The 15,960-nt window shown below is 55.8% G+C and overlaps 2 non-coding genes across 2 annotated transcripts; both read left to right on the top strand.

Annotated features, from left to right (window-relative positions):
• The first annotated feature begins 5,032 nt into the window (after positions 1-5,032).
• Positions 5,033-5,223, top strand: LOC134758633 (U2 spliceosomal RNA). Its single transcript, XR_010134041.1, has one exon. It is a non-coding gene; the product is annotated as a U2 spliceosomal RNA (small nuclear RNA).
• Positions 5,224-11,111: 5,888 nt separating this feature from the next.
• Positions 11,112-11,302, top strand: LOC134758632 (U2 spliceosomal RNA). Its single transcript, XR_010134040.1, has one exon. It is a non-coding gene; the product is annotated as a U2 spliceosomal RNA (small nuclear RNA).
• Positions 11,303-15,960: the final 4,658 nt, after the last annotated feature.

Below are 15,960 nucleotides of genomic sequence, written 5' to 3'. Positions count from 1 at the left end.
AGTTGGTTCCAAGTCTTTGCTATTGTAAATAGTGCTGCAGTAAACATACGTGTCCACGTGTCTTCCTAGTAGGCACTTCTTCCTCTTCAGCCCGCTGAGTAGCTGGCACTTCAAGGCAGGTGCCAACGCACCGGCAGCAAGCTTCCTTTTTTGCCCGGGAAAAACTGAGGTGCAGGTAGTATAAGCCATTTATCACGGAACGCACAGGAGCAGAGCTCGAGTCCAAGCATCGTGGCTCCACCCGTCATGCTTGATGCATCTTTAGGCTCCGCTCTAGGTATGTGTATCCTTTACGGGATCAGCCACCGGCAGTTGCCTTGCGACCACGATGACAAATCTCTGCCGGCTCTTTTGGGTCTCATCCCTGTATCTATACGTTGCATCCCAACATAAAGATCGGAATGTTCCTTTCGCTGACCCAGTCTCTCACCCTTTCCAAACTCCAGAAATCTTGTCTGTCCTCGGAAGAACTCCCCCTGCTTCTTTCTCTAAAGGCTGTCTTCAGGCCGGGCACAGTGGGAGGATCGCTTGAGCCCAGAAGGCCGCAGTGAGGTGAGATCGCGCCATTGCCCTGCAGCCCCGGCGGCAGAGCCGGAGCCCCGTCTCGAAACAAACAAACAAAAACCAACCAACCAACCAACACAGACAAAGAAAGAAAGAGCCCAGGCAACCTAGTGAAAACCTGTTCGGGCTGGGGCGTATCTGTACCCCAGCTGTTCCAGAGGCTGAGGCCAGGAGGATGGGTGGACGCTGGGAGGTGGATGCTGCAGTGAGCAGTGATTGCACCACTGCACTCCAGCCTGGGTGACAGAGCCAGACCCCGTCCCAAATAAATAAACATAAAAATAAAGGAACCAGTTTGTAGAAAGCGGGAGAGGGTCCCATTGAACTTGAAGCCTTCGAGCAACAGCTGTGGCTGGACAGGTTGGACCAGCAGGCTGGAGCAGTCGCCATCTTGGCAGGGATCATTGACCCTGATCTATCGTCGGGAGGAGGGAGAGCTGATCTTACGCAGGGAGGGCAGGTGGACTATGTGTGGACTCTGGTGATCTGTTTGGGTGCCAGGTGTTACTCCCAGGGCCACCCGTAACTGTGAATGTGCAGGAACCCTGACTTGAGAAGGGCCTGGCCACGGGGGGCTTAGGCCCCTGGGGAATGAGAGTTTGGTTCCCGGTACCCAGGGAAACCACCAGCATCGGCAGAGGTGATAGCTGAGGAGGAGCGGGGATTTGGACGAGAGACACAGGATGAGTACCGGGGGCAGCCCCGTGATCAACAACTGCTGCAAGAGGGGCTGTTTGTTCGACTCACTAGTCTTCTGCGGCTCTATGCGGTACTAAAGAGCAGAAGACAGAAGATACAAAAACCACAAAAATTAGCCGGGCGTGGTGCTGCGCGTCAATAATCCCAGCTACTCGGGAGGCTGAGACAGGAGAATCGCTTGAACCCGGGAGGCGGAAGTTTCAGCGAGCCGAGATCACGCCATTGCAGTCCAACCTGAGCGTCCGAGCGAGACTCTATCTCAGAAAATAAAGACAGGATGAAAGAGCCCGGCGCGGTGGCTTACGCCTGTAATCGCAGCGCTTTGGGAGGCCGAGGCGGGCGGATCGCCTGAGGTCAGGAGCTCCAGACCAGCCTGGCCGACATGGCGAAACCCCCTAAAAATACAAAAATTAGCCGGGCGTGGTGGCCTACGCCTGTAATCCCAGCTACCCAGGAGGCCGAGGCAGGAGAATCGCTGGAACCCGGGAGGTAGAGGCTGCAGTGAGCCGACATCGTGCCACTGCACTCCAGCCTGGGCGACAGAGCAAGAGTTTGTCTCTCAAAAAAAAAAAAAAAGAAAAAAGAAAAAAAGCCTGGGTGAGCGGTGGCTCAAGCCTGTAATCGCAAGCAACACTTTGGGAGGCGGCAGCTGGGCAGATCACCGGAGGTCGGGAGTTGGAGACCAGCCTGACCAACATGGAGAAACCCCGTCTGTACTAAAAATACAAACTTAGCCGGGCGTGGTGGCACATGCCCGTAGTCCCAGCTGCTCGGGAGGCTGAGGCAGGGGAATCGCTTGAACCCGGGAGGCGGAGGTTGCAGAGAGCCTAGATCGCGCCATTGGACTCCAGGCTGGGTAACAAGAGCGGAACCTCCGTCTGAAAAAAAAAAAAAAAAGAAAAAAATTGGGAGAATTTTACTCCCACTGCCATCAAAATCTCATGTGTATAGCACAGCTCCATTAGAACTGACCACATTTCCAGGGCTCCCTAGATACCTGTGGCTAGCGGCTGCCATACTACACCGTGCTGGGCTGTAGAATGGGGATGACAAGACAGGGCGGCGGAGATTGGGTTGGCGTGAAGTGAGGGAAACACTCGGCCGCAGGACAAAAATAAAACAGCAAGGGGGCACCGAAAGACTCAGTAGTCCACATGAATATCTTGATTACCTTGTAGCTGAGATAATGTAGGGTCCACCCCTACCGGGTCTGTGGGTTTTCTCTTCGTGTGTGTGCGCGGAGACGAGAGATCGTAGAGATAAAGACAGAAGACAAAGAGATAGGAAGAAAGACAGCTGGGCCCGGGGGACCACTGCCACCAAAGCGTGGAGGCAGACAGGTAGTGGCCCCGAATGCCTGGAGGCGCTGCTATTTATTGTAGTCAAGGCAAGGGGGCAGGGTAAGGAGTGCCAGTCATCTCCAATGATCGATAGGTCACGCGAGTCACGTGTCCACTGGACAGGGGGCCTTTCCCTTTGTGGTAGCCGAGGTGGAGAGGGAGGACAGCAAACGTCAGCGTTTCTTCCATGCACTTATCAGAAAGATCGAAGACTGTGGTACTTCTACTAATTCTGCTACTGCTGTCTTCTAAGGACTTAAAAGGGGGAGCCAGGGGTACAGGCGGAACATGAAAGTGAACAAGGAGCGTGACCACTGAAGCACAGCATCACAGGGAGACGTTGAAGCCTCCGGATGACTGCGGGCCGGCCTGGCTAATGTCAGACCTCCCACAAGAGGTGGTGGAGCAGAGCGTTCTCTGTCTCCCCTGGAGAGAGGGAGATTCCCTTTCTCGGTCTGCTAAGTAACGGGTGCCTTCCCAGGCACTGGGGCCACCGCTAGACCAAGGCCTGCTAAGTAACCAGGGCCTTCCCAGGCACTGGCATTACCGCTAGGCCAAGGAGCCCTCCAGCGGCCCTTCTCTGGGCGTGAATGAGGGCTCACGCTCTTGTCTTCTGGTCACCTCTCACTGTGGCCCTTCAGCTCCTAACTCTGTGTGGCCTGGTTTCCCCCAAGGTAATCATAATAGAACAGAGATTATTATGGTAATAGAACAAAGAGTAATGCTACAAACTAATGATTAATAATAGTCAGATATAATCCTATCCGTTTCCTATCTCTAGTAAAACTTTTCTTATTCTAATTATTTTCTTTACTATACTGGAACAGCTTGTGCCTTCAGGCTCTTGCCTGGGCACCTGGGTGGCTTGCGGCCCACAAGATAAGATATATTGCGTTGAACTATAATTTATGTTGATTGCTGAATGATTTAGGGCGGGGGGGGGTGGGCTCCCCCTGAAATTCTGCCCTGGAGCGGTGGCCTCACCCTAACCCTGGCCGTGGCTAATAATAAGGCCCACCTCTTAGGGCCGTGGAGTGAAATAAGTTTTCCAGGTAATGCGCAGTAAAGCCCTCAGCCCTCCGCTGACGTTGCGTTAGGAAGGAGGAAGGGAGAGGTAAATGCTGAGCCCGCAGGCGGCAGTCTGTGCCTCGGAGAGAAACTTTATCCCAACCTTGCTGGGGGCCTTGACGCCCACCTTGCCCCAAGAGCACCCCGGCAGTCACCCCTGCCCTCTGGGGTCCTGCCACCCCGAGCCCGACCTTCCCCCTTTTCCCCCGCGCCGGGCCAACAGCCTCCTAACTGCGTCGTGCTCATCACGGTCTGTCGTGCTCATCACCTTTGCGTCGTTTCTTCGCTCCACAAACGTTTACTGAGCGCCTTCCACACGCCAGGCGCCAGACTCGCGCGGGGAAACAGGGATAAGCACTGAGGAGGGGTCCCAGCCCTCAGCGATGGGATCTCAGAGCGGGAGATAAAGGGTTGCCCAGAAGGGTGGTGAGTGGAATAGCTGATATAAACAACGGGGGCGCGATGAAATACACAGGAGGGCTGCTAGTCACATACGGGGCGGGTGCCGAGGGCCCTTGACTAAGGGAGGCTTCCTGGACGGGTGACACCCAAGCGGAGTCCTGACGACCTGCGTCAGAGGTAGCCAGGCGAGGAGGAGGGGAAAGGAATCCACGTCCCGAGCAGAGAGGCAGCTTTCCCTACACAGCACAGGACACGGTCCGCGCACAGAAGCCGCAGGAGACGCAGGCACAGGGGCTGGGGAGAATCCTTGCTGGGCCCTCGCCGCCTCCCTCTGCCGGGTGTCTGGTGCCAGCCTCCTGCCTGGCAGAGGAACTCCAGCCCCTGCTCCCGGAAGCCCCTCCAGGCCTTCGGCTTCCCTGACTGGGCATGGGCCCCTCGTCCCCTCGGGTACGGGGCCGGTCTCCCCGCCCGCGGGCGGCGAAGTAAAGGCCCAGCGCAGCCCGCGCTCCTGCCCTGGGGCCTCGTCTTTCTCCAGGAAAACGTGGACCGCTCTCCGCCGACAGGTCTCTTCCACAGACCCCCGTCGCCTTCGCCCCCAGTCCCTTCCGGTTCTGTCTTTCCGCTGGCTCCGTACGAACAAGGAAGTCGCCCCCAGCGGAGCCCCGGCTCCCCCAGGCAGAGGCGGCCCCGGGGGCGGAGTCAACGGCGGAGGCCACGCCCTCTGTGAAAGGGCGGGGCATGCAAATTCGAAATGAAAGCCCGGGAACGCCGGAAGAAGCACGGGTGTAAGATTTCCCTTTTCAAAGGCGGAGAATGAGAAATCAGCCCGAGAGTGTAAGGGCGTCAATAGCGCTGTGGACGAGACAGAGGGAATGGGGCAAGGAGCGAGGCTGGGGCTCTCACCGCGACTTGAATGTGGATGAGAGTGGGATGGTGACGGCGGGCGCGAAGGCGACCGCATCGCTTCTCGGCCTTTTGGCTAAGATCAAGTGTAGTATCTGTTCTTATCAGTTTAATATCTGATACGTCCTCTATCCGAGGACAATATATTAAATGGATTTTTGGAGCAGGGAGATGGAATAGGAGCTTGCTCCGTCCACTCCACGCATCGACCTGGTATTGCAGTACCTCCAGGAACGGTGCACCCCCTCCGGGGATACAACGCGTCTCCTAAAAGTAGAGGGAGGTAAGAGACGGTAGCACCTGCGGGGCGGCTTGCACGCCGAGTGCCTGTGACGCGCCGGCTCGACTTAACTGTTTCCCTGAAGTACCGCGAGGTTCCTGATCTGCGGGCGGTAGACGGTAGGCTTATGCGGCACGCTTCCGTTTCCACCGTGACTACTGCGCTTCGGGAAGGCCACGACCTACTCCTTTGGGGAGGTCCTTAGGATCTCGGCTTGGCAGTCGAGTGGGTGGCGACCTTTAAAAGGAATGGGATCCACCCGGAATTGAACTTCCTTCTCCTCTCTCTATCTCTCTATCTGTCTGTCTCTGTCTGTCTGTCTATCTCTCTCTCTCTCTCTCTCTCTGTCTCTCTGTCTCTCTCTCTCCCGCCCCGCCTCTCCCCGGCTCTTTTGGTTTCCCCCACCCCCTCCCAAGTTCTGGGGTACATGTGCAGGACGTGCAGGTTTGGAACATAGGTACACGTGTGCCACGGTGCTTTGCTGCACCTAGCCACCAGTCGTCTAGGTTTGAAGCCCCGCGTGCGTTGGCTATTTGGCCTAATGCTCTCTCTCCCCTTGCCCCCCACGCCCCGTCAGGGCCCGGCGTGTGATGTTCCCCTCCCTGTGTCCCATGTGTTCTCACTGTTCAACTCCCACTTAGGAGCGAGAACATGCGGTGTTTGGTTTTCGCTTTCTGTGTGAGTTTGCTGAGAATGAGGCCTTCCAGCTTCATCCACGTTCCCGCAGAGGACATGAACTCATCCTTTTTTATGGCTGCCTAGTAATTCCATGGTGTATACGTGCCACACTTTCTTTATCCAGCCTATCATTCATGGGCATTCGAGTTGGTTCCAAGTCTTTGCTATTGTAAATAGTGCTGCAGTAAACATACGTGTCCACGTGTCTTCCTAGTAGGCACTTCTTCCTCTTCAGCCCGCTGAGTAGCTGGCACTTCAAGGCAGGTGCCAACGCACCGGCAGCAAGCTTCCTTTTTTGCCCGGGAAAAACTGAGGTGCAGGTAGTATAAGCCATTTATCACGGAACGCACAGGAGCAGAGCTCGAGTCCAAGCATCGTGGCTCCACCCGTCATGCTTGATGCATCTTTAGGCTCCGCTCTAGGTATGTGTATCCTTTACGGGATCAGCCACCGGCAGTTGCCTTGCGACCACGATGACAAATCTCTGCCGGCTCTTTTGGGTCTCATCCCTGTATCTATACGTTGCATCCCAACATAAAGATCGGAATGTTCCTTTCGCTGACCCAGTCTCTCACCCTTTCCAAACTCCAGAAATCTTGTCTGTCCTCGGAAGAACTCCCCCTGCTTCTTTCTCTAAAGGCTGTCTTCAGGCCGGGCACAGTGGGAGGATCGCTTGAGCCCAGAAGGCCGCAGTGAGGTGAGATCGCGCCATTGCCCTGCAGCCCCGGCGGCAGAGCCGGAGCCCCGTCTCGAAACAAACAAACAAAAACCAACCAACCAACCAACACAGACAAAGAAAGAAAGAGCCCAGGCAACCTAGTGAAAACCTGTTCGGGCTGGGGCGTATCTGTACCCCAGCTGTTCCAGAGGCTGAGGCCAGGAGGATGGGTGGACGCTGGGAGGTGGATGCTGCAGTGAGCAGTGATTGCACCACTGCACTCCAGCCTGGGTGACAGAGCCAGACCCCGTCCCAAATAAATAAACATAAAAATAAAGGAACCAGTTTGTAGAAAGCGGGAGAGGGTCCCATTGAACTTGAAGCCTTCGAGCAACAGCTGTGGCTGGACAGGTTGGACCAGCAGGCTGGAGCAGTCGCCATCTTGGCAGGGATCATTGACCCTGATCTATCGTCGGGAGGAGGGAGAGCTGATCTTACGCAGGGAGGGCAGGTGGACTATGTGTGGACTCTGGTGATCTGTTTGGGTGCCAGGTGTTACTCCCAGGGCCACCCGTAACTGTGAATGTGCAGGAACCCTGACTTGAGAAGGGCCTGGCCACGGGGGGCTTAGGCCCCTGGGGAATGAGAGTTTGGTTCCCGGTACCCAGGGAAACCACCAGCATCGGCAGAGGTGATAGCTGAGGAGGAGCGGGGATTTGGACGAGAGACACAGGATGAGTACCGGGGGCAGCCCCGTGATCAACAACTGCTGCAAGAGGGGCTGTTTGTTCGACTCACTAGTCTTCTGCGGCTCTATGCGGTACTAAAGAGCAGAAGACAGAAGATACAAAAACCACAAAAATTAGCCGGGCGTGGTGCTGCGCGTCAATAATCCCAGCTACTCGGGAGGCTGAGACAGGAGAATCGCTTGAACCCGGGAGGCGGAAGTTTCAGCGAGCCGAGATCACGCCATTGCAGTCCAACCTGAGCGTCCGAGCGAGACTCTATCTCAGAAAATAAAGACAGGATGAAAGAGCCCGGCGCGGTGGCTTACGCCTGTAATCGCAGCGCTTTGGGAGGCCGAGGCGGGCGGATCGCCTGAGGTCAGGAGCTCCAGACCAGCCTGGCCGACATGGCGAAACCCCCTAAAAATACAAAAATTAGCCGGGCGTGGTGGCCTACGCCTGTAATCCCAGCTACCCAGGAGGCCGAGGCAGGAGAATCGCTGGAACCCGGGAGGTAGAGGCTGCAGTGAGCCGACATCGCGCCACTGCACTCCAGCCTGGGCGACAGAGCAAGAGTTTGTCTCTCAAAAAAAAAAAAAAAGAAAAAAGAAAAAAAGCCTGGGTGAGCGGTGGCTCAAGCCTGTAATCGCAAGCAACACTTTGGGAGGCGGCAGCTGGGCAGATCACCGGAGGTCGGGAGTTGGAGACCAGCCTGACCAACATGGAGAAACCCCGTCTGTACTAAAAATACAAACTTAGCCGGGCGTGGTGGCACATGCCCGTAGTCCCAGCTGCTCGGGAGGCTGAGGCAGGGGAATCGCTTGAACCCGGGAGGCGGAGGTTGCAGAGAGCCTAGATCGCGCCATTGGACTCCAGGCTGGGTAACAAGAGCGGAACCTCCGTCTGAAAAAAAAAAAAAAAAGAAAAAAATTGGGAGAATTTTACTCCCACTGCCATCAAAATCTCATGTGTATAGCACAGCTCCATTAGAACTGACCACATTTCCAGGGCTCCCTAGATACCTGTGGCTAGCGGCTGCCATACTACACCGTGCTGGGCTGTAGAATGGGGATGACAAGACAGGGCGGCGGAGATTGGGTTGGCGTGAAGTGAGGGAAACACTCGGCCGCAGGACAAAAATAAAACAGCAAGGGGGCACCGAAAGACTCAGTAGTCCACATGAATATCTTGATTACCTTGTAGCTGAGATAATGTAGGGTCCACCCCTACCGGGTCTGTGGGTTTTCTCTTCGTGTGTGTGCGCGGAGACGAGAGATCGTAGAGATAAAGACAGAAGACAAAGAGATAGGAAGAAAGACAGCTGGGCCCGGGGGACCACTGCCACCAAAGCGTGGAGGCAGACAGGTAGTGGCCCCGAATGCCTGGAGGCGCTGCTATTTATTGTAGTCAAGGCAAGGGGGCAGGGTAAGGAGTGCCAGTCATCTCCAATGATCGATAGGTCACGCGAGTCACGTGTCCACTGGACAGGGGGCCTTTCCCTTTGTGGTAGCCGAGGTGGAGAGGGAGGACAGCAAACGTCAGCGTTTCTTCCATGCACTTATCAGAAAGATCGAAGACTGTGGTACTTCTACTAATTCTGCTACTGCTGTCTTCTAAGGACTTAAAAGGGGGAGCCAGGGGTACAGGCGGAACATGAAAGTGAACAAGGAGCGTGACCACTGAAGCACAGCATCACAGGGAGACGTTGAAGCCTCCGGATGACTGCGGGCCGGCCTGGCTAATGTCAGACCTCCCACAAGAGGTGGTGGAGCAGAGCGTTCTCTGTCTCCCCTGGAGAGAGGGAGATTCCCTTTCTCGGTCTGCTAAGTAACGGGTGCCTTCCCAGGCACTGGGGCCACCGCTAGACCAAGGCCTGCTAAGTAACCAGGGCCTTCCCAGGCACTGGCATTACCGCTAGGCCAAGGAGCCCTCCAGCGGCCCTTCTCTGGGCGTGAATGAGGGCTCACGCTCTTGTCTTCTGGTCACCTCTCACTGTGGCCCTTCAGCTCCTAACTCTGTGTGGCCTGGTTTCCCCCAAGGTAATCATAATAGAACAGAGATTATTATGGTAATAGAACAAAGAGTAATGCTACAAACTAATGATTAATAATAGTCAGATATAATCCTATCCGTTTCCTATCTCTAGTAAAACTTTTCTTATTCTAATTATTTTCTTTACTATACTGGAACAGCTTGTGCCTTCAGGCTCTTGCCTGGGCACCTGGGTGGCTTGCGGCCCACAAGATAAGATATATTGCGTTGAACTATAATTTATGTTGATTGCTGAATGATTTAGGGCGGGGGGGGGTGGGCTCCCCCTGAAATTCTGCCCTGGAGCGGTGGCCTCACCCTAACCCTGGCCGTGGCTAATAATAAGGCCCACCTCTTAGGGCCGTGGAGTGAAATAAGTTTTCCAGGTAATGCGCAGTAAAGCCCTCAGCCCTCCGCTGACGTTGCGTTAGGAAGGAGGAAGGGAGAGGTAAATGCTGAGCCCGCAGGCGGCAGTCTGTGCCTCGGAGAGAAACTTTATCCCAACCTTGCTGGGGGCCTTGACGCCCACCTTGCCCCAAGAGCACCCCGGCAGTCACCCCTGCCCTCTGGGGTCCTGCCACCCCGAGCCCGACCTTCCCCCTTTTCCCCCGCGCCGGGCCAACAGCCTCCTAACTGCGTCGTGCTCATCACGGTCTGTCGTGCTCATCACCTTTGCGTCGTTTCTTCGCTCCACAAACGTTTACTGAGCGCCTTCCACACGCCAGGCGCCAGACTCGCGCGGGGAAACAGGGATAAGCACTGAGGAGGGGTCCCAGCCCTCAGCGATGGGATCTCAGAGCGGGAGATAAAGGGTTGCCCAGAAGGGTGGTGAGTGGAATAGCTGATATAAACAACGGGGGCGCGATGAAATACACAGGAGGGCTGCTAGTCACATACGGGGCGGGTGCCGAGGGCCCTTGACTAAGGGAGGCTTCCTGGACGGGTGACACCCAAGCGGAGTCCTGACGACCTGCGTCAGAGGTAGCCAGGCGAGGAGGAGGGGAAAGGAATCCACGTCCCGAGCAGAGAGGCAGCTTTCCCTACACAGCACAGGACACGGTCCGCGCACAGAAGCCGCAGGAGACGCAGGCACAGGGGCTGGGGAGAATCCTTGCTGGGCCCTCGCCGCCTCCCTCTGCCGGGTGTCTGGTGCCAGCCTCCTGCCTGGCAGAGGAACTCCAGCCCCTGCTCCCGGAAGCCCCTCCAGGCCTTCGGCTTCCCTGACTGGGCATGGGCCCCTCGTCCCCTCGGGTACGGGGCCGGTCTCCCCGCCCGCGGGCGGCGAAGTAAAGGCCCAGCGCAGCCCGCGCTCCTGCCCTGGGGCCTCGTCTTTCTCCAGGAAAACGTGGACCGCTCTCCGCCGACAGGTCTCTTCCACAGACCCCCGTCGCCTTCGCCCCCAGTCCCTTCCGGTTCTGTCTTTCCGCTGGCTCCGTACGAACAAGGAAGTCGCCCCCAGCGGAGCCCCGGCTCCCCCAGGCAGAGGCGGCCCCGGGGGCGGAGTCAACGGCGGAGGCCACGCCCTCTGTGAAAGGGCGGGGCATGCAAATTCGAAATGAAAGCCCGGGAACGCCGGAAGAAGCACGGGTGTAAGATTTCCCTTTTCAAAGGCGGAGAATGAGAAATCAGCCCGAGAGTGTAAGGGCGTCAATAGCGCTGTGGACGAGACAGAGGGAATGGGGCAAGGAGCGAGGCTGGGGCTCTCACCGCGACTTGAATGTGGATGAGAGTGGGATGGTGACGGCGGGCGCGAAGGCGACCGCATCGCTTCTCGGCCTTTTGGCTAAGATCAAGTGTAGTATCTGTTCTTATCAGTTTAATATCTGATACGTCCTCTATCCGAGGACAATATATTAAATGGATTTTTGGAGCAGGGAGATGGAATAGGAGCTTGCTCCGTCCACTCCACGCATCGACCTGGTATTGCAGTACCTCCAGGAACGGTGCACCCCCTCCGGGGATACAACGCGTCTCCTAAAAGTAGAGGGAGGTAAGAGACGGTAGCACCTGCGGGGCGGCTTGCACGCCGAGTGCCTGTGACGCGCCGGCTCGACTTAACTGTTTCCCTGAAGTACCGCGAGGTTCCTGATCTGCGGGCGGTAGACGGTAGGCTTATGCGGCACGCTTCCGTTTCCACCGTGACTACTGCGCTTCGGGAAGGCCACGACCTACTCCTTTGGGGAGGTCCTTAGGATCTCGGCTTGGCAGTCGAGTGGGTGGCGACCTTTAAAAGGAATGGGATCCACCCGGAATTGAACTTCCTTCTCCTCTCTCTATCTCTCTATCTGTCTGTCTCTGTCTGTCTGTCTATCTCTCTCTCTCTCTCTCTCTCTGTCTCTCTGTCTCTCTCTCTCCCGCCCCGCCTCTCCCCGGCTCTTTTGGTTTCCCCCACCCCCTCCCAAGTTCTGGGGTACATGTGCAGGACGTGCAGGTTTGGAACATAGGTACACGTGTGCCACGGTGCTTTGCTGCACCTAGCCACCAGTCGTCTAGGTTTGAAGCCCCGCGTGCGTTGGCTATTTGGCCTAATGCTCTCTCTCCCCTTGCCCCCCACGCCCCGTCAGGGCCCGGCGTGTGATGTTCCCCTCCCTGTGTCCCATGTGTTCTCACTGTTCAACTCCCACTTAGGAGCGAGAACATGCGGTGTTTGGTTTTCGCTTTCTGTGTGAGTTTGCTGAGAATGAGGCCTTCCAGCTTCATCCACGTTCCCGCAGAGGACATGAACTCATCCTTTTTTATGGCTGCCTAGTAATTCCATGGTGTATACGTGCCACACTTTCTTTATCCAGCCTATCATTCATGGGCATTCGAGTTGGTTCCAAGTCTTTGCTATTGTAAATAGTGCTGCAGTAAACATACGTGTCCACGTGTCTTCCTAGTAGGCACTTCTTCCTCTTCAGCCCGCTGAGTAGCTGGCACTTCAAGGCAGGTGCCAACGCACCGGCAGCAAGCTTCCTTTTTTGCCCGGGAAAAACTGAGGTGCAGGTAGTATAAGCCATTTATCACGGAACGCACAGGAGCAGAGCTCGAGTCCAAGCATCGTGGCTCCACCCGTCATGCTTGATGCATCTTTAGGCTCCGCTCTAGGTATGTGTATCCTTTACGGGATCAGCCACCGGCAGTTGCCTTGCGACCACGATGACAAATCTCTGCCGGCTCTTTTGGGTCTCATCCCTGTATCTATACGTTGCATCCCAACATAAAGATCGGAATGTTCCTTTCGCTGACCCAGTCTCTCACCCTTTCCAAACTCCAGAAATCTTGTCTGTCCTCGGAAGAACTCCCCCTGCTTCTTTCTCTAAAGGCTGTCTTCAGGCCGGGCACAGTGGGAGGATCGCTTGAGCCCAGAAGGCCGCAGTGAGGTGAGATCGCGCCATTGCCCTGCAGCCCCGGCGGCAGAGCCGGAGCCCCGTCTCGAAACAAACAAACAAAAACCAACCAACCAACCAACACAGACAAAGAAAGAAAGAGCCCAGGCAACCTAGTGAAAACCTGTTCGGGCTGGGGCGTATCTGTACCCCAGCTGTTCCAGAGGCTGAGGCCAGGAGGATGGGTGGACGCTGGGAGGTGGATGCTGCAGTGAGCAGTGATTGCACCACTGCACTCCAGCCTGGGTGACAGAGCCAGACCCCGTCCCAAATAAATAAACATAAAAATAAAGGAACCAGTTTGTAGAAAGCGGGAGAGGGTCCCATTGAACTTGAAGCCTTCGAGCAACAGCTGTGGCTGGACAGGTTGGACCAGCAGGCTGGAGCAGTCGCCATCTTGGCAGGGATCATTGACCCTGATCTATCGTCGGGAGGAGGGAGAGCTGATCTTACGCAGGGAGGGCAGGTGGACTATGTGTGGACTCTGGTGATCTGTTTGGGTGCCAGGTGTTACTCCCAGGGCCACCCGTAACTGTGAATGTGCAGGAACCCTGACTTGAGAAGGGCCTGGCCACGGGGGGCTTAGGCCCCTGGGGAATGAGAGTTTGGTTCCCGGTACCCAGGGAAACCACCAGCATCGGCAGAGGTGATAGCTGAGGAGGAGCGGGGATTTGGACGAGAGACACAGGATGAGTACCGGGGGCAGCCCCGTGATCAACAACTGCTGCAAGAGGGGCTGTTTGTTCGACTCACTAGTCTTCTGCGGCTCTATGCGGTACTAAAGAGCAGAAGACAGAAGATACAAAAACCACAAAAATTAGCCGGGCGTGGTGCTGCGCGTCAATAATCCCAGCTACTCGGGAGGCTGAGACAGGAGAATCGCTTGAACCCGGGAGGCGGAAGTTTCAGCGAGCCGAGATCACGCCATTGCAGTCCAACCTGAGCGTCCGAGCGAGACTCTATCTCAGAAAATAAAGACAGGATGAAAGAGCCCGGCGCGGTGGCTTACGCCTGTAATCGCAGCGCTTTGGGAGGCCGAGGCGGGCGGATCGCCTGAGGTCAGGAGCTCCAGACCAGCCTGGCCGACATGGCGAAACCCCCTAAAAATACAAAAATTAGCCGGGCGTGGTGGCCTACGCCTGTAATCCCAGCTACCCAGGAGGCCGAGGCAGGAGAATCGCTGGAACCCGGGAGGTAGAGGCTGCAGTGAGCCGACATCGCGCCACTGCACTCCAGCCTGGGCGACAGAGCAAGAGTTTGTCTCTCAAAAAAAAAAAAAAAGAAAAAAGAAAAAAAGCCTGGGTGAGCGGTGGCTCAAGCCTGTAATCGCAAGCAACACTTTGGGAGGCGGCAGCTGGGCAGATCACCGGAGGTCGGGAGTTGGAGACCAGCCTGACCAACATGGAGAAACCCCGTCTGTACTAAAAATACAAACTTAGCCGGGCGTGGTGGCACATGCCCGTAGTCCCAGCTGCTCGGGAGGCTGAGGCAGGGGAATCGCTTGAACCCGGGAGGCGGAGGTTGCAGAGAGCCTAGATCGCGCCATTGGACTCCAGGCTGGGTAACAAGAGCGGAACCTCCGTCTGAAAAAAAAAAAAAAAAAAGAAAAAAATTGGGAGAATTTTACTCCCACTGCCATCAAAATCTCATGTGTATAGCACAGCTCCATTAGAACTGACCACATTTCCAGGGCTCCCTAGATACCTGTGGCTAGCGGCTGCCATACTACACCGTGCTGGGCTGTAGAATGGGGATGACAAGACAGGGCGGCGGAGATTGGGTTGGCGTGAAGTGAGGGAAACACTCGGCCGCAGGACAAAAATAAAACAGCAAGGGGGCACCGAAAGACTCAGTAGTCCACATGAATATCTTGATTACCTTGTAGCTGAGATAATGTAGGGTCCACCCCTACCGGGTCTGTGGGTTTTCTCTTCGTGTGTGTGCGCGGAGACGAGAGATCGTAGAGATAAAGACAGAAGACAAAGAGATAGGAAGAAAGACAGCTGGGCCCGGGGGACCACTGCCACCAAAGCGTGGAGGCAGACAGGTAGTGGCCCCGAATGCCTGGAGGCGCTGCTATTTATTGTAGTCAAGGCAAGGGGGCAGGGTAAGGAGTGCCAGTCATCTCCAATGATCGATAGGTCACGCGAGTCACGTGTCCACTGGACAGGGGGCCTTTCCCTTTGTGGTAGCCGAGGTGGAGAGGGAGGACAGCAAACGTCAGCGTTTCTTCCATGCACTTATCAGAAAGATCGAAGACTGTGGTACTTCTACTAATTCTGCTACTGCTGTCTTCTAAGGACTTAAAAGGGGGAGCCAGGGGTACAGGCGGAACATGAAAGTGAACAAGGAGCGTGACCACTGAAGCACAGCATCACAGGGAGACGTTGAAGCCTCCGGATGACTGCGGGCCGGCCTGGCTAATGTCAGACCTCCCACAAGAGGTGGTGGAGCAGAGCGTTCTCTGTCTCCCCTGGAGAGAGGGAGATTCCCTTTCTCGGTCTGCTAAGTAACGGGTGCCTTCCCAGGCACTGGGGCCACCGCTAGACCAAGGCCTGCTAAGTAACCAGGGCCTTCCCAGGCACTGGCATTACCGCTAGGCCAAGGAGCCCTCCAGCGGCCCTTCTCTGGGCGTGAATGAGGGCTCACGCTCTTGTCTTCTGGTCACCTCTCACTGTGGCCCTTCAGCTCCTAACTCTGTGTGGCCTGGTTTCCCCCAAGGTAATCATAATAGAACAGAGATTATTATGGTAATAGAACAAAGAGTAATGCTACAAACTAATGATTAATAATAGTCAGATATAATCCTATCCGTTTCCTATCTCTAGTAAAACTTTTCTTATTCTAATTATTTTCTTTACTATACTGGAACAGCTTGTGCCTTCAGGCTCTTGCCTGGGCACCTGGGTGGCTTGCGGCCCACAAGATAAGATATATTGCGTTGAACTATAATTTATGTTGATTGCTGAATGATTTAGGGCGGGGGGGGGTGGGCTCCCCCTGAAATTCTGCCCTGGAGCGGTGGCCTCACCCTAACCCTGGCCGTGGCTAATAATAAGGCCCACCTCTTAGGGCCGTGGAGTGAAATAAGTTTTCCAGGTAATGCGCAGTAAAGCCCTCAGCCCTCCGCTGACGTTGCGTTAGGAAGGAGGAAGGGAGAGGTAAATGCTGAGCCCGCAGGCGGCAGTCTGTGCCTCGGAGAGAAACTTTATCCCAACCTTGCTGGGGGCCTTGACGCCCACCT

The sequence above is a fragment of the Gorilla gorilla genome, chromosome 4, assembly GCF_029281585.2.
Source record: "Gorilla gorilla gorilla isolate KB3781 chromosome 4, NHGRI_mGorGor1-v2.1_pri, whole genome shotgun sequence".
Classification (NCBI taxonomy): domain Eukaryota; kingdom Metazoa; phylum Chordata; class Mammalia; order Primates; family Hominidae; genus Gorilla; species Gorilla gorilla.
This window is presented reverse-complemented; position numbering and strand designations above follow the sequence as displayed.